Source organism: Erinaceus europaeus, chromosome 1 (genome assembly GCF_950295315.1).
Source record: "Erinaceus europaeus chromosome 1, mEriEur2.1, whole genome shotgun sequence".
Taxonomy (NCBI): Eukaryota; Metazoa; Chordata; class Mammalia; order Eulipotyphla; family Erinaceidae; genus Erinaceus; species Erinaceus europaeus.
Window position 1 is genome coordinate 85,516,703 of NC_080162.1, and position 26,601 is coordinate 85,543,303.

At 39.3% G+C, this 26,601-nt stretch overlaps 1 pseudogene; it reads right to left on the bottom strand.

Moving 5' to 3' along the window:
• Window positions 1-948: 948 nt before the first annotated feature.
• Window positions 949-24,058, bottom strand: LOC103116696 (ELL-associated factor 1-like; annotated as a pseudogene).
• Window positions 24,059-26,601: the final 2,543 nt, after the last annotated feature.

A 26,601-nucleotide genomic window follows, 5' to 3' on the forward strand; every position in this document is an offset into this window, starting at 1 on the left:
GGAAGAATTCATTATTTTTATCTTTTGGAACTCAGTAAAAGCTCTAGTGTATACAGTGTTCCATTTATCAGGATCTTTGGCTTCAGTAAGTGAGATTCAAGGAAGGGAGCAGCAGGGCAAATGTGGACTGGGAATGAGGTTCTTCCCTTTCCTTTTCTGTAAATGAGGGGTCTGGAAGAGCAGAGGGTCCCATCCCACCAGACACTCCAGGAATCCACTTTCAAGTTCATTTTTTTAAAAGTTTTTAAAAAATATATATTCCCTTTTATTGCCCATGTTGTTCTCTTGTTGTAATTATTATTGTTGTTGCTGATGTCATTGTTGTTGGATAGGAAAGAGAGAAATGGAGAGAGGAGGGGAAGACAGAGAGGGAAGAGAAAGATAGACACCTGCAGACCTGCTTCACCGCTTGTGAAGTGACCCTCCTGCAGGTGGGGAGCTGGGGGATCGAACCGGGATCCTTACGCTGGTCCTTGTGCTTTGTGCCACCTGCACTTAACCTGCGCTACAGCCTGACTCCCTCAAGTTCATTTCTACACAAGCTTGTCAGGCTGGGTAGATAACACCTCCGTACCATTTTGTATCAGCAATGTAAAGTGGTTTTTACATACTTCTATGCTGAAGTTTGAGGTTCTTTTTCCTCTTCTAGCCCTCAAGAATGGTGTTTCACCTCACTGATGCAGATCATTTGTTAACCTGGTGGCTGCTAAGCTATAAAACTGCATCACTGGCCTTTGAATAACCCAGACCAGGGTACATTTGTCTGTTTTGCATTAACAGTGTTAACCAAATCAAAATGCAAGTCTGTTAATTCTTCTACAGATCTACTTAAATGTCTGAAATAGGAGATTGTTCAGAAATTACACTAGAAAGTCACCCATCACCACTAAGTTTAAGTCTTGCATCTGACAGCTCCAGCTCCAAACTCCTACTATAGTCACTGGTCCACACATTTTCCTGTTGAAAACGGAGTCTGTGCTGATGCAGCCGGGCCTTCCTGCATATTTGTGCACCGGAGAGTTGATTTTGAAAGATCGGACTCTAGTCGTCACTGTCACTTCCAGACTCACTCAACTGCAAGTCATTCCTGGGGTTGTTTATGAGCTGGTTGCTTCCTTGTGGCCAGCTGGTTCCATTGGATACGACTGATCTCTTGTAGTGCTGCTAGTGTGAAGGCTGTGGAGGTGACGCTGGGCCATTGTCCTCACTTCTGCTGCTGGAGCTGTCCTCACTTCCTGAGGAGCTCTCAGAGTCTGAGGAGCTTCTTCCACTAGTACTGCTCATCTGTTTAGTGAGTCAACTTCAGCCCTCAGCTCTCTTTTGATGTCATCCAGATGATGTTCGGGTGAGGGGTTATCTATCAAGGGAGAAATTTTGGGGCCACCTGGAGGTTTGGTTGGAGCTCTGAATGGCATAGGTGCTAGAGGCCCAGGTGGCTGTGATGGCTGCAGGGGATGAGTGCGCTACTGTTCCATGTGAGCATGGATTTTACTAATCCCCTTAGCTCTTGTTTTTGTTTGTTTGTTTTGACCTAAATACTGCTTCTGAGTTTTTCGAGCACATATCAATCTGTTTTATGATTAATTATAAGTACACAGTCTTTTTCATAAGGTTGTTTGTTCCCCTTGAACACAGTCATTGCTGGTGTAGAATCAGGGATATGTGTAATTGTGACTTCATCTCCTTTGCCAACCTGAAGCTCTCCTTTGCAGGAAGTATCTATAGATGCTGGCTTAAAGTCATAGTGGATGGTGTAGAAGAAGATCTTCGGCCACATCTCAAAAGTGTCCCCCAGTCGAAGGCAGTGCTCCTTGCCATCCAGCAGCAGGTTCACGGTCGGTTCAGTTCATAGCCCCACATGAGTCTCGAGTCCTGACTGACCACCCCTGGTACCAGGGACACCACTGCAGAGCACCTGGGAGCCCAGCCAGTGCCCACCCAGGGCCAGAAGGACTTGAGCTAGTGCTCAAGTCTTTAATTTTCTTAATGTCTTATTTTATTCTTTATTTTGGGCAGAAACAGAAGTTGAGAGTGGAGGAAAGGAGGGAGGGAGGGACGGGAGGAGGGAGGGAGAGAGAGAGACAGAGAGAGAGAGCTGCAACACTACTTCACCTCTTATGAAGCTTTCCCTCCTGCTGGTGGGGTCCCGGGGCTTGAACCCAGGTCCTAATGTACTGGAATGTGTGCTCTCAACAAGGTGTGCCACTACTCTACATTTCTTTCTTTTTCTTTTTTTTCCTTTCTTTTATTTGGTAGGACAGAGAGAAGTTGAGAGGTGGAGGAAGAAAGGCACCTGCGTCATTGCTTCACTGCTCATGAACCACCCCCCCCACACTCACACAGGTGGCATCTGGGGGCCTTGAACCCATGGTGACATGGGTGCTCAACATGGTATGCCACTGCCTATTCTTCAATTTTGCTCTTGGGCAGTCATCTTAGAAGCAGATCCTGAGACAAGATTTCAAGGATGAGTATAGTATTTATCATGTGATCCTAGGAAGCACCAAAGTGGAGGAAAAGTGTGTCAGGGCTGGGAATACAGTCAATGAAGACTGAAAGACTGAGGAAATTACCAGTGTAGGCAACTGAGAATCATCTTAACTCTATTGAGGAACTCTGGGGACAGCTCAGTGTTATTGCCTGCAAAGAAAGAAAGAGAAAGAAAGGGAGAGAGAAAGAAAGAAAGAAAGAGCTAGAATAATTGCTACTCAATTCCTGACAGGTTAAATGTTGTTAGGAATATTAAATTCCTGGATTGAAGGGCAGTTTATAAAGTTCAGCGACCACCAGAAGCATTTGGAAGTGGTGGTAAACGTGTGTTAGACCTTCTACCTTCTGCAGCCCACAATGACCCTGGGTCCATGCTCCCAGAGGGATAGAGAATGGGAAAGCTATCAGGGGAGGGGGTGGGAAATGGAGATTGGGTGGTGGGAACTGTATGGAATTGTACCCCTCCTACTCTATGGTTTTGTTAATTAATCCTTTCTTAAATAAAAAATAAAAAAAAGAAAGAAATGTAGATTTAGGCTTGCAACCTGGAAGGGTGTAGTTTGATAGACTTGAAGGGGCCCTGGAAATACACATGTATAAGATGAATCCTTGCTCTCCTTTAAGTGATGACTCTTCTTTAAGATTCATTTGTCTAAAGTTCTTTGTTGGTTCTTTATTTAGAGAGGGTAGGCAAATGTTCTCTGTAAAAGAACAGATGTGAAAAATGTTAGACTTTTTGGACCATGTGGTCTCTGTCACCAGTTCTCAATTCTGTTGTTGTACCAGGCAATCAACCACAGAGAGTGACCGTGTATCAGTGAATAAGACTTTATTACACAGGTAGATGGCACACTGAGTTGGACCAAAAGGTCATAGTTTACCAATTTTTACTTAGAGTAAAGGACATTAGTTTCAGAATTAGACTGCATTCTGGTTCTGCTGCTGACTAGTTGTGAATTTTTCAGTGACTCACTCTTTCCTAGCCCTCTATTTTCATATCTGAATATGCAGATGATAATTTACATCTTTCAGAGTTGCTTTGAGAATAAATCACATAGGCGTAGTTCCCCACACACTGCAAGCCTTAACTCATGATAGGTTACACTATTCCCTTCTGGAACTTGACCATGACTGGCTTGCTTGGAGGCTAGCTCATCAAGTGAACATGACTAAATTTAGAAGCTTATATTTTCAGGATTTATTAGATCTCTGTTGGTTTTCAGGGTAATTAAAAAGATCTGTGGTCTAGATGAATACCTCAAATCTGGGATAAACAGTTGGCTGAAAACTACAGTTGAGAAGGAGCCATGTTGGAATCTGATGATGCGTAGATCTGGACTGCTTGCTGTTCTATTAATACAACACTCTCAACAGCTCAGTTTGTCTCTTACCTAGACAAATGAAAAGACATGTTAGTGATCTGATTCATAAAAGCAAACCAAGTTTTTGGAAGTTATACCATTTGTCCTGATAATCGAGAGAGGGAGAGGGAGAGGGAGAGGGAGAGGGAGAGGGATCTTATAGACTTTAATTCTGGATATGGTTCTTAACTCTTTTCAACAGAGCAAAGACAATATTGGGTTCCTTGGGGCTATTTCATAGTATAAGGAAATAGTTGAATAACAAAGTGCAGTTCAATAAAAGCATCCATGTGTCCTTTTTCATTTTCTGATGAACCAAAATCAGGATAGCACTAAGAATACAGGACACACTTCTCTACGAATGCCGATGAATGCCGAGCTCTTGATACAGGTTGAGTGGTAGTTAGTTGAAGGCCAGTTGTTTGGGATACAGCTATTCCATGGAGCTCATTAAAGCTACAGCTGTGTAGTTTTGACCGTTCACTGGGCTAGGGCAGCACTGATGATCTCTCATGAGTGTGAAGGATTTTTTTTAAGGATTCATGACTGAATACTAAGCTGTCTGACCTCAGGAATGAGGAGAACGTAGGCCTTATAACTCCATGTGTCATTTTAGCTTAGTTGGTTCCAGAAAATACTGGCTTATTAAATGTCCAAATCTTGACATAAAAAATTCAAAACAGATAACTTTATTATTTTAAAATAATTTTTATTATTAGTGATTTGACATTGTTTTACAAAACTGTAAGATTTTAGAGAGTATGGTTTTACATCAATATTATCTGTGTAAGCCTGACTGCACCCATAACTGAAGTTCTTACACTTCTTCCTTCCCTATTATAACCACCATAGTTTTATTTATTTATTACAAAGTCTAAGAGACAGTTTGGTTACTTTTTTTTTTTTTGGCAAGTTTTTGTTATCTATATCCCATACATTAGTTAAACCATCTGGTAGTTGTCTTTTACCTCTAATTTCCCTTATCATATTCACCTCTAGTTCCATCCATTTTGTTCTGAAGGATACAATATCATCTTTTCAAATTGTAGAGTAGTAATCCACTGAGTATGCAAACTATAATATTTTAAAAAATATTTATGTATTCTCTTTTGTTGCCCTTGTTGTTTTATTGCTGTAGTATTGATGTTATTGTTGGATAGGACAGAGGGAAATGGAGAAGACAGAGAGGGGGAGAGAAAGATAGACACCTGCAGACCTGTAGGTGGGGAGCCAGGGGATCGAACTGGGATCCTTACGCCAGTCCTTGCGCTTTGCACCACCTGCGCTTAATCCTTTGCACTACCGCCCAATTCCCAACCAACTATAATATTGTTATCCATATATTTCATGATGGACATTTAGGTGACTTTTATATTTTGGCTATTGTGAATAGTGCAGCTATGAACGTAGGGGTGCACATAGACTTTTAAATTAGTGTTTTTAAATTTTTTGTGACTTTTAAAAATTTTTTGTTAGTAGTATTTTTTATTATCTTTATTTATTGGATAGAGACAAGCAGAAATTGAAAAATAGGGATTGATAGAGAGGAAAAGAGACAGAGAGACACCTGTAGCCCTGCTTCACCACTTGTATAGCTTTCTCCCCACAGGTGGGCGACCAGGGCCTCGAACCTGAGTCCTTGTGCATTGTAGCATGTGTGCTCAACCAGGTGCACCACCACCGGGCCCCTTAAAAATTTTTTTTATTGGTGATTTAATATTGACTTTGCAAAATTATAAGATAACAGATATAATTCCACACCTTTCCCACCACCAGAGTTCTGTGTCCCCATTCCCTCCATTGGAAACTGCATTAGTTCTCCCAAGATCACAGATATGGGCTGACTATAAATAAATTAATGCTTTGTGTCTTTCTGAATATATGCTTAGGCAGTACTGGGACACAAGGTACTTACATTTATATTTATATACGAACTCTCCATAACACAACTAAATTTAATCAAAATAGTCTTCTAGGGGGTCTTCTCAGATGAATTGATTTTGAAATATGTAAATGTGTTGACCTATATCAGTCAGTTTTTAATACTTAACAAATAAACAGATACTACCAAGAGACTGATATTGAATTGTCAAGATATAGAATATGTCCATCACTGTAAAGATCTACCTATTGTATAACCACATTTATTTCTCTCCTTTCCTTTACCTCCTCTTTCATTCCTGGCAACACAAGCCTGTTTTCCATTTCCATGATTTTATAATTTTAGGAGTATTAGATAAAGGGAATCTTAATAAATTATGTAATCCTCTGGGATTAATTTTTCATTCAACATAATTCTCTGGAGATACATTTAGATTGCGGCATGAAGTAATACCTTATTCTTTGTTATTGCTGAATAGTATTACATGTATGGGAATGTATCACAGTTTGTGTAACTATTGCCCATTAGAGGACATCTGGATTATTTCCAGTGTTGAGAAAAATATGAATGCAATTTGTATAAACATTTACATGTAGATTTTTGTTTGAATTCTAATTTTTGTTTCTCTTGGATAAATGCCCAGGAGTATAATTGCTAAGTTGCATGACACATATATTTATTTATTTTTATAAAGGAGTCCCTACATTGTTTTTACAATAACCAGATTATTTTATATTCCTCTCTCTTTTTCTTCTTTCCTTTCCTTTTTCTTCTTCCCCCCTCTCCCTTTCACTCCTTTCTTCTCCTCCTCCCCCAACCCTTTCTTTCTGACTCTGTTACCAGGATTTTTTTTTAACTGTTTCTTCTCAACTTCTGCATGATGATTCCACATCTACACACTCTCTCTCTCATCTATCTATCTATCTATCTATCTATCTATCTATCTATCTATCTATCTAATCTATCTACCATCTGTCTCTCAAAAATAGAAGGTGAGAGACAGAGGGAAAGGGAAACAGATAGAAAAGAAGAGACACCACAGCACTGTTCCTCTAATAATAAAGATTCTCATTTATATGGTATACTCATGTAGTAACTGGGTGCTCAACCTCTGGTCCTTGGGCAGGGTAATGTGTGTGCTCTACCAAGTGAGCTGTCTCTTGGCTCCTCACTTTACATTCTTATTAACAATGTATGGATGATTCAGTTTTAGTTCTTTAATATTTTTTTAAAAAATTATTTGATAGGACAAAGAGAAATTTAGAGGGAAGTGGGGTAGAGAAGGAAAGATACAGAGAGACACCTGTTGTACTGTTTCCTGCTTGTGAAGCTTTCCCCCTGCAGGTGGGGGCCAGGGGCTTGAACCCAGGTCCTTAGATACTGTAATGTGTGCACTTATCCAGGTGCACCACCACCACCCTGCCCCTCAGTTTTGTTTCATTCTTCTTTAAATTTTGATGATACGACTTAAAAAAAATCAAGCCATCTGATAGATATGTAGTGATATCTTATTGTGATTTGAGTTTGTGCTTCCCTGATTTCTAATGATGTTGAACATTTTTAATGGGTTTATAGTCATCAATATAGACTCTAAATGAAATGATTTTTTATGTCCCCTGCATTTTGCTTTTGTTGATGTCTTAGGATTCTCCTTGTATTCTAAAGACTAGTTCTTTGGCAGATAATTTGTTTTGCAAAAATTTCTCCCACTCTGTAGCTTATATTTTTATCTTTTTTTTTTTTTACATGTTATTGATGTTTTATAGAACAAACAATTTTAAAGACAAATTTAAAATTTTTGCTTTTATGAGCTGTTCTTTAGATATCAAGTAAGGTGGTTACCTATAGATACCAAATATTTTATTTTCTAAAAATCTAATAGATTTATTTATTTATTTATGCCACCAGGATTACAGCTTGGTGACTATATGGTGAATCTATAATTCTTGGCAACAACTGTTCCCCTCCCCCCTTTTTTTTGTTTGATAAGACAGAGAGAAATACAGAGGGATGGGGAGATAGTGTGGGAGGGAGACAGAGAGACATCTGCAGTACTTGTTTCATGACTTGTGAAGCTTCCTCCTGCAGGTGGGGAGTGGGACCTTGAACCTGAGCCCTTGTGCATGTAGCATGTGCTCTTTTTAAAAATTTTTATTTATAAAATGGAAATATTAACAAACCCATAGGATAATAGGGGTACATTTCCACACAGTTCTCACCACCAGAACTCCGTATCCCATCCCCTCCACTGAAAACTTCCCTATTCTTTATCCCTCTGGAATTATGGACCCAGGATCATTGTGGGGTGCAGAAGGTGGAAGGTCTGGCTTCTATAATTGCTTCTCCACAGCATGTGCTCTTAATGAGGTGTACCAACACTTGACTCTCTCACATTTAAGTCTGTTCTTAAGTTAATTTTCACGTAAGTTGTGAAAATTTAGCCAACATTCATTTTTATTTTGCCTATGGGTATTCAACTAGTCAAGAATAATTTGTTAAAGTGCGTTTGTACTTTGTTTAAAAGGAGTTGGAGATATTTGTGTCAGTCTTATTTTATTTTTTGAGAAAGAAGAGAGAGAGAGTGGTACAGACAGAGATAGAGAAGAGACACCATCCCATATCCATGGAGCTCTTCAGTGTTGTCCATAGTTGCGGTAGGACTTGTACCCAAAGCCTGACACGTGGCAAAGTCTGTGCTCTACTGGGTGAGGTATCTCTAGGTCCTTCTTCTTCATCATTTATTTATTTATTTGATTATTTTTTGTTAGTGATTGTCTGACTTCAAAGCTCAGTTTCTCTCTTTCTTTTCCACATTAGAGGATGGCAGATTATATTCTGCCCATTTCCTAGTTTTGTAAATAAAAATTTTATTAAAACACAGTAGTTTACATTGTGTTGTGGCTGAGTTTGAATAGATGCCTGAAGGCATATGGTTGATAAGCATAAAGAATTTTTTTAAATAGAAAATGTTTGAAGATAGGCTTTTTTCTACATCTTTCCTGGTATTTTAAAAATTATATATATATATATATATATATATATATTTATTTATTCCTTTTTGTTGCGCTTGTTTTATTGTTGTAATTATTATTGTTGTTGTTATTGATGTTGTCATTGTTAGTTAGGACAGAGAGAAATGGAGAGGGGAGGGGAAGACAGAGAGGGGGAGAGAAAGACACCTGCAGACCTGCTTCACTGTTTGTGAAGCAACTCCTCTGCCTAGGGCTCAAACCCAGATCCTTGCGCTTTGCGCCATGTGTGCTTAATCTGCTGTGCTACCTGACTCCCATTCCTGGTACTTTTTTTTTATTAGTGATTTAATATCGATTTCCAAAATAACATGTCAACAGAGGTATAATTTCATACCGTTCCCACCACCAGATTTCTGAATCCCCAATCCTTTCATTGGGTTTCATTGGATCGACCTTCTCGTGGTGCATCCCGTGAGTACCCATTCATTGGGGAAACTGACGATTCTTCCTAGCTGACTGAATCCACATGGATCCCAGTCACTTTCAAAGCCAGCAACAAGCAGCTCCTGACAGCTTTGCTGTTGACTGGCTACGGAAGAAGGGCAAACGCTAGAAGAAGAAGAATCCTTTCATTGCAAACCACTACAGTTGTCCCAAGGTTGAAGACCTGGGCTAACTATCATCTCTGCCACTATCTGTCTAGATTTGTACATAATTGTCCCCTTTTTTTTCCAGGTCCAGTCCTCTCTTCCCTTCCAAACCACTCACTTCCCCTTCATTGTAAAGTATATTTTCTTTGGAAAATTATTTATTTGAGAAAAGTGCGCGCGCGAGAGAGAGAGAGAAAGAGAGAGAGAGAGAGAGAGAGAGAACCCCAGAGCATCACCCTGGCACATGTGATGCTGAGGACTGAACTCAAGACCTCAGGTTTGTGAGCCCAACATTTATTCCACTGTGTCACCTCCTGGGCAGCTTAAAATATATTTTCACTGGTAAAAATACTTCAGCACTTGAAAAGATGTTCCATATCCTCTGGCTTTCCTGTTCTTGATGGGTACTCCACTGTCATTTAAATTGTTAGGTGTTTACTCAGCTTTTTGAACTTGTAACGTGATGTCTTTTGTCATAATTGGAAAGTATTTAGCTATAGGTTTTTTTTTTTAACTACTTTTTACTCCTCTGCTTTCCCCTTTCCCCCCTTAAGCTCAAATAACATAAGGTAATTAGATCATTTCTTATAATCTATATAGTTTCTCAGACTGTACTAAAAAAAGAAAAACCACACTTTTTATTTTATTTTATTTTAACTCCAGTGTTATCACTGGGGCCCGGTGCCTACACTACCAATCCACTGTTCCTGGAGGCCATTTTTTTTCCTTTTGTTGCCCTTGTTGTTTATCATTGTTTTTATTATTATTGTTATTGCTGTCGTTGTTGTTGGATAGGACAGAGAGAAATTGAGAGAGGAGGGGAAGATGGGGAGAGAAAGACAGACACCTGCAAATCTGCTTCACCACTTTTGAAGCGACCCCCCCTGCAGGTGGGGAACTGGGGCTTGAACCAGGATCCTTGCTCTGGTCCTTACTTGAGCCATGTGTGATTAACCCGTTGCATTACCACCCAGCCCCCCTCAGACTCTATTTTTTCTTGTTGTAATTATTTACTTTATTTTAATGAGAAAATTAGAGAAAGACACAGGTCAGAGCACTGCTCAGCTCTGGTTTATGGTGGTGCAGGGGACTGAAGAAAGCCTTTTGCATAATCATTATAACCATTATGCTGAAAGTCTTTTGCATAGCCATTACACCCAACCCTCAGACTCTTTTTTTGTTTTCTTGTTTTCAAACTTGAGTAAATTTCTACTTATATATTTTCAGTTCACTTCCCTGTTCTGCTCTGCTACTAATCCCATCTATTGAATTTTTTAAGTTTCAGGTCTTTATTTTTAGTTTTAAAGTATTCATTTCGTTCATTATTATTATTTTTTTTGCTAAGACTTTTTATATTTTTATTTGTTTCTAGCATGTTCAGATTTTCTTACTGAGATAATAAGCACTTGTCATCTTTTTAAAAATTTTTATTTATTTATTAGTGGATAGAGACAAAGAGAAATTGAGAGGGGTAGGGGAGACAGAGAGAGAGAAAGACACCTGCAGCCCTGTTTCACCTCTCTTAAAGCTTTTCCCCTGGAGGTAAGGACTAGGGGCTGTAATCACTAATAAATAATAAATAAATAAATACATAAATAAATAAATGATGAAGGGGAAGGACCTAGAGATACCTCACCCAGCAGAGCACAGACTTTGCCACGAGTCCTTGTGCTCTGTAATGTGTGCATTTAACCAGGTGTGCCACCCACTTGTTATCTCGTTATAATCTATTGGGTGTTTTTTGTTTCCCAGAGCACTGATCAGCTCTGGCTTATGGTGGTGGTGGGACTGAACCTGGGACTTTGGAGCTTCAGGCATGAGAGTCTTTTTTCATAACCATTATGATATCTACCCCTGCCTTTTTTTTTTTTCATTGAGTGCTTCTTGGTTTTCAGTATGGTGAGTGATCGTCTATTGAAACTAGGACATGTTGGGTATTGTGAAACTCTGAATCTCTAATACTGGATTTCAGCTGGCTTTCCATGACACCACTCACTCAGAGGGAGATGGATGCTGCTTTTTTAATAGTAGGTTGGAGAAGAATTCTGGGATTCCCACTCCATTTATATCCGTGTTCCGCTCCTACATTCTCTTCATCAATATAAATTATAAAGCCAACCTAGAGTGAAAGAGTGGACCCTGTTGGTTGTTGGTAAAGCTTTTAAAGTATGTTTTAAAAATGACATCGGGAGTCGGGCCAGTAGCACAGTGGGTTAAGCACACGTGGCACAAAGCACAAGGACTGGTGTAAGGATCCTGGTTAGAGCCCCGCTTCCCCACCTGCAGGGGAGTTGCTTCACAGGCGGTGAAGCAGGTCTGCAAGTGTCTATCATTCTCTCTCCCTCTCTGTCTTCCCTTCCTCTCTCCAATTCTCTCTGTCCTAGCCAACAACAATGACATCAATAACAACAACAATAACTACAACAATAATGAAAAACAAGGGCAACAAAAGGAAAATAAATATAAAAAAAATAACATGGCCATGTGGCAATAATTATGGTTACTTGATTTAGTGTTCATCTTCCGGGCTAGCGTGGGGGTGCTTCTTCTCCAGGTGCATGCTCTCTGTGTTAGAATTCGACCTGACTCAGCGTGGGTTGCTACTCACTCAGGAACGTGGGAGATAGATGACTCAGGAACTCGTGGCAGCGTGGTAATGCAAAAGGGTCTACTGAACAGAGAGCTAATGCTTTTATAGGATAAAACCGGAAGTGGAAAGTCAGAAATGGAAATAGCTAGGAAAGAAGATGGAGAAAGGCAAAAGCACGCTGGGAAGGTAGAAGCTTCCTTAGCAACTGTTGTGAGGGTTTTAACCAGTGGGATTAATGTTACCCTGCAGGCAGGGCGGGTCTCGAGGTAGAAAGAAGATAGACCAATGGGATGGGTGGGGATCTTTCAGGCAAAACAGTGATTATGTAAATAGGCCACAGTATCAGCAATGCAGGATGGAGCAGGGGGGACTGGCTTAATGCCCAACAGTCATCACTATTAGCAGATAATATTGGGAAGCAGTTACCACATGAATAGAGTTGGTTTGGGAATAACTGGTTGTAAGTTGTTTTACCAGTGATTTTCATATCTGGGGCAGTTGCATTCTTTTTGCATATGACAATAAAATCAGATTATTCATTTCACTTGTAAGAAAATGTTTGTTTGTTTTGCCTTCTGTAGCTGTTAGATACACTTCTTTCTTAACCAAAGGCAGATTTGAATTCTCGAAACACAGAATTTCAAGAGAAAGATGACTAAGACATATTTTGTTTCATTCCATACTGAAAATGGTAATTTTACTGTTGACCTTGACTCTCCTATTGGTATTAGGAGCTGATTCTACATGAGCATAAATAATTGGCTGATTCTATATGAGTTTACATACTGATCTCAAGTAACCCAAGATGAGTTTCTAACTACAGAAGAAAGGGCAGTGGACACTTCAGATAATTATGTGTGGAATCCCTAGATTTCTCTAGAAATATGTCTTATCAGAACAGTACTCAGTGGTTCTGTCTCACAGAATATTGGCCTGTAAAGATGAAAGGAGCCCTGCAAGGGTGAAAAGAATAGAGCAGATTGGTAAGGGTTAGATTTGAAATAAAGCAATCAATCACAAATGACCCCTTGCAGCAAACAATATTTACAAGTATTTTTCAGAATTTGTGCTTTTAAGTAAGTTTTGTTTTGTGAAGGATTGTCATGAGAAGACAGGCAGAAAGAAGACCCGGGTCAAAAGTTCAAGGCACTTAACTTAGATTTACAGGGAATAATGAGCTACTGTTTTGGCTTCCTGACCCAGGCTCCTCACTGTGTCTTACAGGAACCCTCATGTCCTTCTTTTCTTCTCTCTAAATGTGTCTCATCAATTCCTTGTAGTCATGCTCCTACGTGAGTGTTTTACATTTTGGAACTTTTCCCCTCTTTTTTTTTGTCTCCTTTGCTAAGTCTTGCTTATTTTTGAGTCTCAGCTAATCTCACTTACTATTGGATACCTTGCTAAAGTCATACCGACTCACCATTTGATATTACCCCTTGCTCTTTGTGTCCATTTACCTTGATTTCCTGTATTTTTTTCCCATAACACATAGCACACCTTTCCATTTCTTTCTTTTTTTTTGTTTTAAATAAACCTCTTTTTAAATTAATTAATTGGATAGAGACAAAGAGAAATTGAGAGGAGAGGAGAAAGCAGGAAAGGAGAGAGAGAAAGAGAGACGGGCAGAAGCTGGGGATTCAAACCCAGGTTCTTCTGTACTGTTACATAACTGCTCAACCAAGTGTGCCACCACCCAGCTTCTACATCTTTCCATTTCATTATCTGTGTCCTCTTTTATAAAAAGAACGTCTTAGGACAAGGGTAGGGTCTTCTTCATGTTTCTGTCACCATGATGATCCTGTGTGTATTGTCTAGCTAAGGATCAGTATGCATTTCTTTCTCTCTCTTTATTGAATAGACACAGCCTAAAGTGAGAGGGAAGGGGATGACAGAGAGAGAGACAGAGAGTCACCTATAACCCTACTTCACCACTCGTGAAACTTGCCCTCTGCAGGTGGGGACTAGGGTCTTGAACCCAGGTCCTTGCACACTGTAACATGTGAGCTTAACCAGGTGCACCACCACAGGCCCAGGCCCTGGTATGCATTTCTCTATAGCATGTGGATCCTCCAGTATAGCCTGTCTTCTCTGCCCCTGCTCTGTCCCTCTGCATGTGTATCTTTTAACTTGCAGCAAAGCCTTGCATACATTGTTCATAACTACATTTTTTATGATTAGCTCCTAGAAGTAGAATTGCTTATTTGAAGTATATGATGAATTTTACAATTTTTGACATGCATTGTCAAAATTGCCCTCCAGAAAAGGCATTCATTTCTTTCACTTCCTTGAACAGTTGCTATAAACTAAATATTATCATTAAAAAAAAAAAAACAACCAAAAACACTTTTTCCAATTTGGCAGGCAAAACAATTTTATCTTTTTTTTTCCTTTACTATATTCAGGTTTTTATTTTTATGCCCCAAATTTCCATTCATAGAACGTCCCAGGGATTCAGTAAAGTTTATGTAAATACATACTAGCCATCTGATTCCCCCGCCCCAATATCTCAGAGTTCTGTGGAGCAGGTAGGAAAACTGAGTTTCATTTCAGTTTTGCTCTGTATGTCTAGTTCTGATTTAATCCTCCAACCAGTCCTGAGTTGTCAGGCAGTGTTGGTGGCAGAGATCTCTTCTCACTGTGTTCATGGTTTTTTGGGCATGGGTTTGGGGAATTCCTTGACTTCCTTTAATTGTCAGACATATGTGTGCTCTGGAGTGGGTTCTCTTGCCTGTTTGGTGTTAGGGGGAGATTAGAAATGCCCTCCACAGGTGGTGAACAGAGCAGTAACTGAATAAACAAGCAAGATCAATATCTAATCCTGTGCAGCCAGTCAACCTTTTCAAAGCCTCATCTGTATTGATTTCTGTGGGTGACACTTCCCTTTCGTGGGTAATCAGTCCCTTTGCTCAGGGTGTGAACAAGTGAGCAGTACTCATTTTTGCTTTTGTAGAACAAGGAAGACTGCTTAACTCTGAGATGATGGAGAAAGGGAGGGGGAAGGTGCTGAGCGGATTCCTATGGAATATATTTTCTTTGCAGTGGCTTGGGTGTCATGGTATTAACCTAGTTTTTTTTTGTTGTTGTTGTTGTTGTTTTTGTTTTTTGTTTTTACCAGAGCTCTGCTCAGATCTGGCTTATGCTAGTATAGGAGACTGAACCTGGGACTTTGGGGCCTCAGGCATGAGAGCCTCTTTGCATAACCATTATGCTGTGTTCCCCACCCTCTATTCTCATCCTTATTCTAGATTGAAATCTCACAAATCCTAGATGTGCAGAGAAGTATGGTTTAGCAACAACTTGACTTGGAGTAAAGGTCAGTAAATTCAACAGAAGAGAGAGAACATTATTAAATGTCCATTGTATCTGCCAGTGAAATAGTGTAGCTTTCATTCTACAGATGAAGAGATTTCAAGGAAGAAAAGTTACATACTTCAAATCAGATAACTGGTAATGTTAAAGTTTGAAAACAGATCTCAAGGACACCCAAATTACTACATGATACTCTTTCCTATACCTTATATCTGGTGACCCAAAATATAGCATCACATGGCCAAAAAAAGTCTGAGTAATACGTTTCTTTGTTTTAAATTAATTTATTTATTTATAAAAAGGAAACACTGACAAAACCATAGGATAAGAGGGGGTACAACTCCACACAATTCCCACCACCAGACCTCCATATCCCCTCCCCTCCCCTGATAGCTTTCCTATTATTTAACCCTCTGGGAGGATGGACCCAAGGTCATTGAGAGATGCAGAAGGTAGGAGGTCTGGCTTCTGTAATTGCTTCCCTGCTGAACATGGGTGTTGACAGATCCATACTCCCAGCCTGCCTCTCCCTTTCCTTAGTAGGGTGGGGCTCTGGGGAAGCGGAGCTCCAGGACACATTGGTGGGGTTGTCTGTCCAGGGAAGTCTGGTTGGCATCATGCTGGCATTTGGAACCTGGTGGAGAGAGTTAACATATAAAGCCAAACAAGTTGTTGACTAATTATGAACCTAAAGGCTGGAGTAGTGCAGATGAAGAGTTGGGGGGGGGGGTCCTCCATTTTGTAAATAGCTAGTAGGCATATATTAGTTTTATTCCAAAGGGTGTGGGGCTATACTAGTTTTTTTTTTTTTCCCTGAGCCTAAATTTGATATACAGGTGGATCCAAGTTATTGTCTAGGGAGATGATACCATGGCTAGAAAAAGGACCAGAAAGCTGGATCAGGGAAGAGAGTAGCTCCCAAATATGGGAAATGTATATAAATATTGTTGACTGTAAACCCCATTGATTTGCTCTGATCTGGGGCCCATATTCAGTTTAGGAGCCTATGTGACCTCTGCATCCCTGTAGATAGGAGCTCACACTCTGTGGTCATGAGTAGGAACGTTCCAAGATGGCCCAATATCAGGACCCATCTTCCTTGAATAATATTTTTCATCCGAGGTCTGGCAAGATTAGATGAATTTTTTTATGGTGCTGGGAGATGCATGAAGCCACAGTCTACCCACCCCATTTTTAAAGTTGGAGAGAGAGAGAGAGAGAGAGAGAGAGAGAGAAGAAGAAGAAGAAGAAGAAGAAGAAGAAGAAGAAGAAGAAGAAGAAGAAGAAGAAGAGAAGAGAGGAGAGAGAGAGAGAGAGAGAGAGGGAGAGAGAGAGAGAGAGAGAGAGAGAGATTGCAGGGAGAAAGGAATATACTGCTTTACCATCTATGGAACTCCTTTTATGGTATTGTTTATTATTATCCCATGTGGTAGCAGGGATTAAATTCAGGGCTCACACATGGTAAGAAGTTCTCTCTATTTACTGAGTCATTTCCTGGCTCTAAGATTTGGGGTGTGAAACAAAAGACACTTACATCAATTCTTCAAATTTTTGGAGTCCAAGATCAAGGGCTGCCATATTTGGTTCCTAGTGGGGGTTTTAATTTTGGCTTGGAAATGGCTGCCTTCTCATAGTTTACTCATGTGATCGTTCTTTGGTATGTTCATGTGGACATAAAGAGAAGAAGTAGAGAAAGTACTAGATCTCATGTTTGTTCTTATTATAAGGACACCAAATTATGCTGAGGATTTGATCTCATCTGTCTGGCTACTTCCCCAAGTCTTAACCCTCTAAATACTGTCACATCAGTGATTAAGGCTTCAACACTGGGTAACAGGCACAAATACTCAATTTACAACAGGGAAGCAGGTCAGAAGTTTTTGCAAACATTATAAATATCCCCCAAAGTCAAAAGTTACAGAAAAGGGAACCCATCAGAAACATTCAAGTTCAATAACTCAAGAGCACAGTGGAAAAATCAATATGATTATTAATCACCTCTACAAGAGCAATAACTTGGTATTTATATTTTCATACATTAATTAAGCATTTCTACCTTATTTTTATACACAATGGAATTATAACAAAGCTGTGTTACTTGATTCATTTTGTATTCAGTTTTCAGAGATGTTTACTGACTTTTAATAGTTTGGTAATTGATCTATGTTATTTTAAATTATTGGTACAACCTTCAGTGGAGGGAAAGAAAGTAGTTCTGAAAGTTTAGTGCACTTTCATTGTTTAATTTCAATAGATTATGGATAAAATTGGGTTACTGTATATTGCTGATAACAGACTAGGGATATATATATATATATGCACCCTCAGTTTTGTCACAAGACACTATCAAATGATCTCCAAAATGTAACTCATATCACTAATCCTCAATGGTCCCTTGGGTTATCACACGATATTTTCAATTTCCTTCTCTCCTGTCTCCTCATCTAATTGTGATGTCTTGAATGATGCTCAAAGAATACAGATACCACTGCATGAAAGACCTACATACTTATGCCTGACTATGTATTATTGATATTAAACCAATGTACTAATGTGTAGACTGCTAGCACCATGACTGTCAAACTCAGTTGATAACTTATGCCCTCCATGACTTTGTCTTTCTAAGGAGACCTATCCAACTGCTCCTAATGCTGTATGTCCAAGGGAGGTATACTAATTAGCATTTTCTATTTGAAGTGTGAGTTTCTTCTCATTTGCAAAATGGGGACAGGGATAGGTTCTTCCTTAAAGGCTGAAGTAGATGTTCTTCCGTGTTCAACCTATAAGTCTTTAACTTTTCTAATTCTTGTTGTTGACCTTTTTATTGCTAGCACCTGCATTTCTTTTCCTGGGGGCTCCCTTAGCTTCCAAAGAGTGTTCTGCATGTACGCACAGCAGCTGGAAATGCCAGGGAACTAATGTTCCCTGAGAGAAGCTTTCAGTCAGTGACTAACGGGAGATGTATAAACACTCCAGGTCCTTCATTTTTGAAGTGTTAATAGTAGTATATATTCTACCTGGTACCCCAGAGCTTCCTGGTGGTATTAAGATCCAGTTTCCCAGGTAATTGCACACACTTTTCCAACTCCCTTTTGGTCTCACTTCTCTGCTCTCTTCCTAGGGTTTTCTGCAATCACCCTTCAAACACTTGAACCCAAATTTTTGTCTCAGATTCTGCTTCTACGGTAACTCAAAGAAAGACAGAGGATTGTTATTAAGATTTATTTAGAAGAGATGGAGTCAATATGACAGCATGAAGATAACACGTAGGCTGACTCTCCTCAAGCAGCATTTCCCGGCCAGTCGAAGAGAAACTACCGAGGCAGGGGACAGGAGAAACCACAGTGGAAAATTATAACCCATTAATGAATTGATAAACGGGTGCTGAAAAGGACAAAGGAGAGCTAAATGCTACCAAATTGCAGGTGCTACTATGATTCCATCCTGAACTCTCTGAGCAGATGACCTCACCAATGTGTCCTGGAGCCTCACTTCTCTAGAGCCCTATCCCATTAGTGAAAGATAGAAACAGGCTGGTGTTATGGATCGACCTGCCAATGCCCACGTCCAGTAGAGAAAAAATTACAGGAGCCAGAATTCCCACCTTCTGCACCCCATAAAGAATTCTGGTCCAGGGTCAGGTGGTGGCATACCTAGTTAATATTAATAGCACATTACAGTGTGCAAGGATCCAAGTTCAAGCCCTTGACCCCCACCTGCAGGGGGAAAGCTTCACAAAATTGTGAAATAGGGCTGTAGGCATCTCTCTGTCTCTCCCCCCCACTCTGCTCAATTTCTGTCTATATCCAATAATAAATAAAATATATTAAAAAAAAGAATTTTGGTTTAAACTCCCAGAGGGGGATAAATATAAAGGGAAGATTACAGGAAGGCTCTGAACTCCCAATTTCATCAAGACTCAGAGAGAAAAGAGAGAAAAAGGAAGAACATTCAGAAGTAGCGATAGGTGTAAGTATGACCTAGAAAAGAAGAGAAGGCAGGACCACAAGAAAAAAAGGGCAAATATATATACATGCAGATAAATAGTTATAGAAATAGTAGTCAACCCATATCTGTGACCTGGAGAACTAGTGCAGTTTCCAGTGGAGGGAATGGGGACACAGAACTCTGGTGGTGGACATGGTGTGAAATTATACCCATTATCTCATAATTTTGGAAATTAATATTAAATCACTAATAAGAAAAGGAAAACATTATTTAATGCTACTGACATGTAAGTATAGTCTTTTCACAAGTATATATACATCCTAATTTCTGGGTAAATATTTTGTTGATTAAATAAATGAATTTACCTAATTCCTTGAAATTTACAGATTGATCAGGTATTTCTTTCAGGTCCCACCCAGTTCTGCAGGTTTTTTTTTTTTTTTGGTTTCTAAATTTAATATTTCCATTGCCACCAATTTATTAAGAACTGTTTATTTTTTTTCTTATGAGAAAGGGAGGTAGAGAGAGAGAGAGAGAAAGCATGAGAGATCAGAGCACCATTCAACTCTGGTTTATAGCACTGACAGGGGTTGATCTTGGGTCTCAAGCTTACAAATCCTGTGTTGTAATGCTGAACTTCTTAGTAACAATATTTATTTATTTATTTACTTCCAGCATTATTGCTGGGGGTGGGTGCCTGCACTATGAATACACTGCTCCTGGAGGTTATTTTTTCCCTTTTCTTGCCCTTGTTGTTTATCATTGTTGTTATTATTTTTATTGTCATTGCTGTTGTTGTATAGGACAGAGAGAAATGGAGAGAAGAGGGGAAGACAGAGGGGGAGAGAAAGACAGACATCTGCAGACCTGCTTTACCGCCTGTGAAGAGACTCCCCTACAGGTGGGGAGCCCGGGGCTCGAACCAGGATCCTGAAGCCAGTCTGTGTGCTTTCTACCATGTGCACTTAACCCGGTGTGCCACTGCCCAGCTCCCATTAGCCAGATTATTTAAAAAAAATTTTATATTTATTGATTTTCCCTTTTGTTGCCCTTGTTTTTCATTGTTGTTGTAGTTATTATTGTAGTTATTGATGTCGTCAGTCAGCCAGATTTTAAGAAGTAGAATATTTCACTGACAATCAGAATTTATGATTTTTCTTGAAAATATTGGGATATCTAGTAACTGATGGCATGTTCAGCTGGTGCTAAATAACTACTCTCCCTTCTTAATGGAGTTTCTGAGAATAAGCTCTGCTACAGTCTGTAATTACATCAATTGTCTTTGTTGTCATCTTAGTTGGTGACCATAGAATTTTCAGAGATATAAGAACAGAACTAACTTTTTTTGTATAAAATATAGAGCCTTAAAGTCGGGATTGAAATAAAAATGAAGAAAGCTTGCCTCCTAAAAGAAGGATACAAATTCATAAAATATCATACAAATGTCATAAAAGAGAATTGCATCAAACAAATGAACAGATTCACATCCAAAGAATAAAATATAATTACGTTCTTCACAATCTAATTTCAGGACTAATTCTTGGTACTTTACAGGTGGTGGGGCATGGTAATGAGATGAAAGATGAAAACTGTGTGATGAACATCTGACAATTTGCTCTGTGACTGGGTGTATTTATAACCAGTCAGTTGAAAATAAAATAAAGCAAAGGGTGTTTGAGATTGGAAATCAGGGGGGCTGATAAAAAGGGCCTTCTTTGTCCTGCTTAATAGTACTTACTTGGGCCCAAGATTAGATTGATGGGGTTTACAGTTAATGGAATTTATATACTTTCCCATATTTAGAAGCTACTTTCTTCCCTGATATAGCCTTTTAGTTCTGTCCTCAATTCTGATACCACCTTCCCAGATAATACCTTTAGCCTACATGCATGTTAGCTGTTGGGCTCAGGCAAAAATTAGTAAAGTCATGGTTTCACTGGAATATACTGAAAATAGATTTCGAGCTCCTTCCAACATAAAGATCCCAAATTTCATCTGCTACACTTTTACTTCTAGGTTCCTGATTATTAAACAACTTGTTCTGCTTTATATCTTAATGTCTTTCAGCCACCAAGTTGCAGATACCAGCCTGACTTCCCTGGGCAGATGTCCCCATCAATGAGTCCTGGAACCCCAGCTCCCCAGATCCCTGATTCCACTAGGGAAAGATAGAAACAGACTGGGAATATGATTGACCTGTCAATGTCCATATTCAGTAGAGAAACAATTACAGAAGCCACACCTTCCACCTTCTGCATCCCATAAAGATCTTTGGTCTATACTCCCAGAGGGATAAAAAAATGGGGAAAATTCCAGTGGAGATGTGATATGGAACTCTGATGGTGGGAACTGTCTGAAACTGTACCCCTCTAATAGCACAATCTTGTCAATCATTATGAAATCACTAATAAAAAATTATTTAAAAAGTCCTTACTTGGCTTGTAGTCACCAATTTCATGTCACTACTTCTTGTCTTTAATTCTGGGTTGCCACCTGATTTCCTTGGTCTCATGCAAATACTTTCTATTACTATATATAGAAAATTATATTACAAATGTCCTTTCCCATCCCAGAACCTCAGAGATATTCTTCTCCAAAGAAAAAGTTGGCCTTCTGGATAAAACCAGCATAAAAATCACTGTAGGGGCCAGCGCTTGGATAGTGTGTTCTTTTGCTATGTGGGTGACCCAAGTTTGAGCCTGTCTTCTACCACGTTGAATACTTCAGAGTTTCTGTGCTATGATCTCTTTCACTTTATCTCTGCCTCTCTGTCTTTATCTAAAAAAAAAGGTCTGTCACTGGATAGACTTACTATTAACAAAGTGGAGATGGGGTATGACCTTGCCATTTCTTTAAGAAAGTGACTTGTTACTGCTCTTTGGGTATATATATAATTTCCCCTACTAAGCAGCTGCATGTTGAATAACACAAATGTTTTGGTCTCAGCAGGAATGTTAAATATCTGTTTGCCTGTCTCTGTCCTCCACATTCATGGAGTATAAGAAACAAGAACAAATGCTCTACTTTAGAAAACTAAATCCATTCAGATTAGTGTAAAATTCTTTAATGTCAGGTCGTTTCAATAAAAGTATGTTCTCAGTTGATTCATGTTTTTTTCAAACTAAACATGATGCTAAGTTATACAATAATGATGACCTTTCAATAATAATTCTTAACAAATGCCACTGTGTTCTGGGTGAAACTGATCATATCCTGCACAAGGATTAGGTATGCTATATCTTTCTCTTAATTTACATTCTGTGGTGATTGGATCCCAACTTATGAGCACACTGTCAGATTTAGTGACCTCATTTCTCATCCATGACAACTTTAATGATGCTCAAATATATCATTCACTTTCCCCTCATTCCAAAATATACCAACATTGTATACCATAATTCATCTAACTTGACTTATAGGCTACTTTTTTCATCATTCTCATTCTGTCCAGACAAGGTTGATAATTCAACTGGAAGTTATGTCCACAGGAATTCAATAATTATCAAATCTGGAGGAAAATTAGTTTCTATCTCAGTCTTTTCCTACTTTAATACTGGCCAGGGTTTTTTTTTTTTTCCCCTGAAAACTGTCTGTGACTTTTTTTTTTAAAAAAGATGGAACATACTTTAGACCCAATTTAACATTCAACTTATCAGCATATTGTTCAAAGGGAATGAATACAGTTTCCAAGTTTGAATTAATTCCTCATATGCTAGATTGTGGGTTTAAACAGTAGGCAAATACAGCACTAATAAAAACAACATTTTTCCCTCAGAGCTATGCCGGCTCTTTAGCTTTGTGAAGGACCACAGATGTCACCATTCTTTGCTTCATGCCTTTGTTTAGACCCCCCCCCCCCAACATGCAGTGATGTCTTGAAGCTCTCAGAATATCTCTCAGGAAATGTCATTTCTTCCTCTGCGTACCCCAGGCTTTCTTTGAGTCAAACTCCTGCATCTTCATTCTTTTTCTTTTGTGGAGAGTATTCCAGTTCCTTCTTGTCAAAGCAATACATAAACATACACAACTGAAAATTGAATTCTTTTCTAGCACTATCCTTTGAACTTCTTCTTTTCTCCCCAAGAAAACCATGGTTAAAATTTGTGTGTGTAAAGTTCTGATCAAGGGATAATTTTTCCACCTTTTTGGGCCATATTTTATTAAGATATTGGTAATTCTTAGAAAGTTGGGAATGGTACAGAATAAAATTTCAGGGAATCATTATTATAATATTTGTAACAAATTTAGTAGAAAGGCTTAGATTATTATCCTCTAACACTAGTTTCTGAATTATAAATGACATGTACTTTACTACATGTTGTAAAATAAAGAACATAAGAATTTGCACATGATTCAGCTGTTTTAACACTGATGTTCTACATTTTGCTAAGAATAGTTAACATCTTTATCCCTGGGGTTTTATTTTTCCACATACAAATCATGCTGCATATGTAATAAAACTGAGTTTTCTTTATGTTAAATGATTTACATTTATCCTTGTGTGCATGCATGCCATGGATGACATCATAGGGGGCTGCCATAGTAAGAGTTGAATAGTCTCTGGCTCAGTCTTAACTTAAATGCCACATTCCCATTAAGTTGCTGAGGTCTTTCCTAAGAATGGCCACATAGATTTTCTATCTCTTCTAGAATGTTCCTTGAAAGTTCTAGGACCCATGTCACTTTTCTCTTTGTTTTCTTACTGACTCTGAAACTCCTCCTTCTCTGCTGATGCCCCTCTTGTCCTGAACTCTGTCATCACAGTGAAGGAAGAAGTGATCTCTGTGACTACTTGTAGTCACACTGGCGGACCTCTTTGTGTCTCCAGTAGATGACCAAGCTCCAGGGATGTTCATCTGTGTTCACTTCCTCCCCTTTTATGTTCTCTTAAAGCCAGTCCAGTTCAGGCTTTCTTCTCAATTGATACAACTTTTTTGAAGATCATTATTGACCTCTACTTCCAGCTTCAATGGCTAGTTCTCAGTTGTTATGTGACCAGACTTATTGGAATCATTTGTTGGGTAGAAAGGTGAACACTGTTGATTACTTCCCCCCTCTTTGATGTGCACTCTTCACTTGATCTGCAGGTACTTACACTCCTAGTGATTTCATTTTTTTTATTTTTAATTTTATTATTATTATTTTACCAGAGCACTGCTTAGCTCTGGTTATGGTGGTACAGGGGAATAAACCTGGGACTTTGGAGCCTCAGGCATGAGAGTCTGGATGCATAACCATTTTGCTATCTCTCCCATCCCTGGTGATTTTTTTAGAATCCTTTGCTAATTCTTTTTTTTTTTTTTTATTGTTAAAGGTTGGCCTATAACAGGATTCAACCTGTAGATATTCTATCTATATGCACTTACTATTTAGCTTATCTCATCTAGTCCTGTGACTTTAAATAGAGTCACAAGAAGGACATATGTTGTACAGATTAGTCATTCCTACTTGATTCTCTTCTCTGACCTCCAGATTCATATATTCAGCTGACTATTCAACCTTTATACTTGGATGCCCATTAGGTATCAAACATTATCTGACTCAAATTTAGTTCATAGTGTCCTTCTCCCCCCATTTCTCCTATAGCCTTTATTGTTTTGATAAGTGATATGTCCCTTCTTCTAACTGCTTTGGCTAAAATCTTCAGCATTTTCTTTTTTTTTTATATTTATTTTATTTATTTATTCCCTTTTGTTGCCCTTGTTGTTTTATTGTTGTAGTTATTGTTGTTGTTGTTGTTGGATAGGACAGAGAGAAATGGAGAGAGGAGGGGAAAACAGAGAGGAGGAGAGAAAGATAGACACCTGCAGACCTGCTTCACCGCCTGTGAAGCGACTCCCCTGCAGGTGGGGAGCCGGAGTTCGAACCAGGATCCTTATGCCGGTCCTTGTGCTTTGCGCCACCTGCGCTTAACCCGCTGAGCTACAGCCCGACTCCCCCTCAGCATTTTCTTAACTGCCTTCTATGCTCTGCATCCAACATCAATGTTGTGACACAGCCCATGAATAGCACTTTGAGACTTCATTAGCAGATGGCTGAGGCTGAACTGTGAGAACATAATTAGCATAAGGCTGATGTCAGGCTGATGAACTTATGTAAACCAAGTTATTTAACTTCCAGGTGGATGGAAGTCTGACCTTTTATCCCCTGGCTCCTTCTTCTGTTCCTGCTCAGGCTGGATGGGCTTTCCAGGATCAGTCATGCTGGCTGTCGGGGGAGATAACATGTGGAGCTGAACCTTGGTAACTATTGATTCATGTCCCTGGCCTACTCTTACTTCTGCTGATAATTGCCTATCTTGTTGTACCCAAAATATACTGTTCCATACTGTTATAAAAATATGTAATAAACCTTGATTGTTTTCAACCAGCACCAAGCTGCCACTCTCCTGGTGAAGTCTTTCATTTTTTAATTTTTATTTATAAAATGGAAATATTGACATAGGACTATAGATAAGAGGGGTATATTTCCACACAGTGCCCACCCCCAGAACTCTGTATCCAATCCCCTCCCTTGATAGCTTCTCTATTCTTTATCCCTCTGGGAGCTTGGACTCAAAATCATGTGGAGTGCAGAAGATAGAAAGTCTGGCATCTGGGAGTTGGGTGGTAGCACAGTGGTTAAGCGCAGGTGGCACTAAGCACAAGGACCGGCATAAGGATCCTGGTTCAAGCCCCCTGGCTCCCCACCTGCAGGGAAATTGCTTCACAGGCGGTGAAGCAGGTTTGCAGATGTCTATCTTTCTCTCCCATTCTCTGTATCCCCCTCCTCTCTCCATTTCTCTCTGTCCTATCCAACAACGAAGACATCAATAACAACAACAATAAAATAACAAGGGCAACAACAAGAAAAAAAAGAAAATGAATAAATAAAAAAAAGAATATTTCTAAAAAGAAAGTCTGGCATCTGTCATTGCTTCCCTGCTTAACATGGGCATTGACAGGTTGATCCATACTCCCAGCCTGTCTCTCTCTTTCCCTAGTGGGGCAGGGATATGGGGAGGATCCAGGACACATTGATGGGATCATCTGCCCAGGGAAGTCCGGTTGGCATCATGGTATCATCTGGAACCTGGTGGCTGAAAAAGAGTTAAGACAGAAAGCCAAACAAATTGTTGACTAATTATGAACCTAAAGGCAAGAATATTGCAGATGGGGATTTGTGGTCTCTGTTTTAGAAAAAGCTCATAGGTCTATTTTAGGTATATTCCAAGGGGCCCATGACTTTACTAGTTTTTGCCTGAGCCTGACAGCTAATATGCTGGTGGACCCAGGTTATTGTCTGGGGAGAGTCTTTCATTTTTTAATTACAATATTCCAGTGTTATCTTTCACAATATATCCTGCTTCCTTCTTACTTCTGCTGCTATTGTCTCAATAAAAGACACTAACATATTCCAC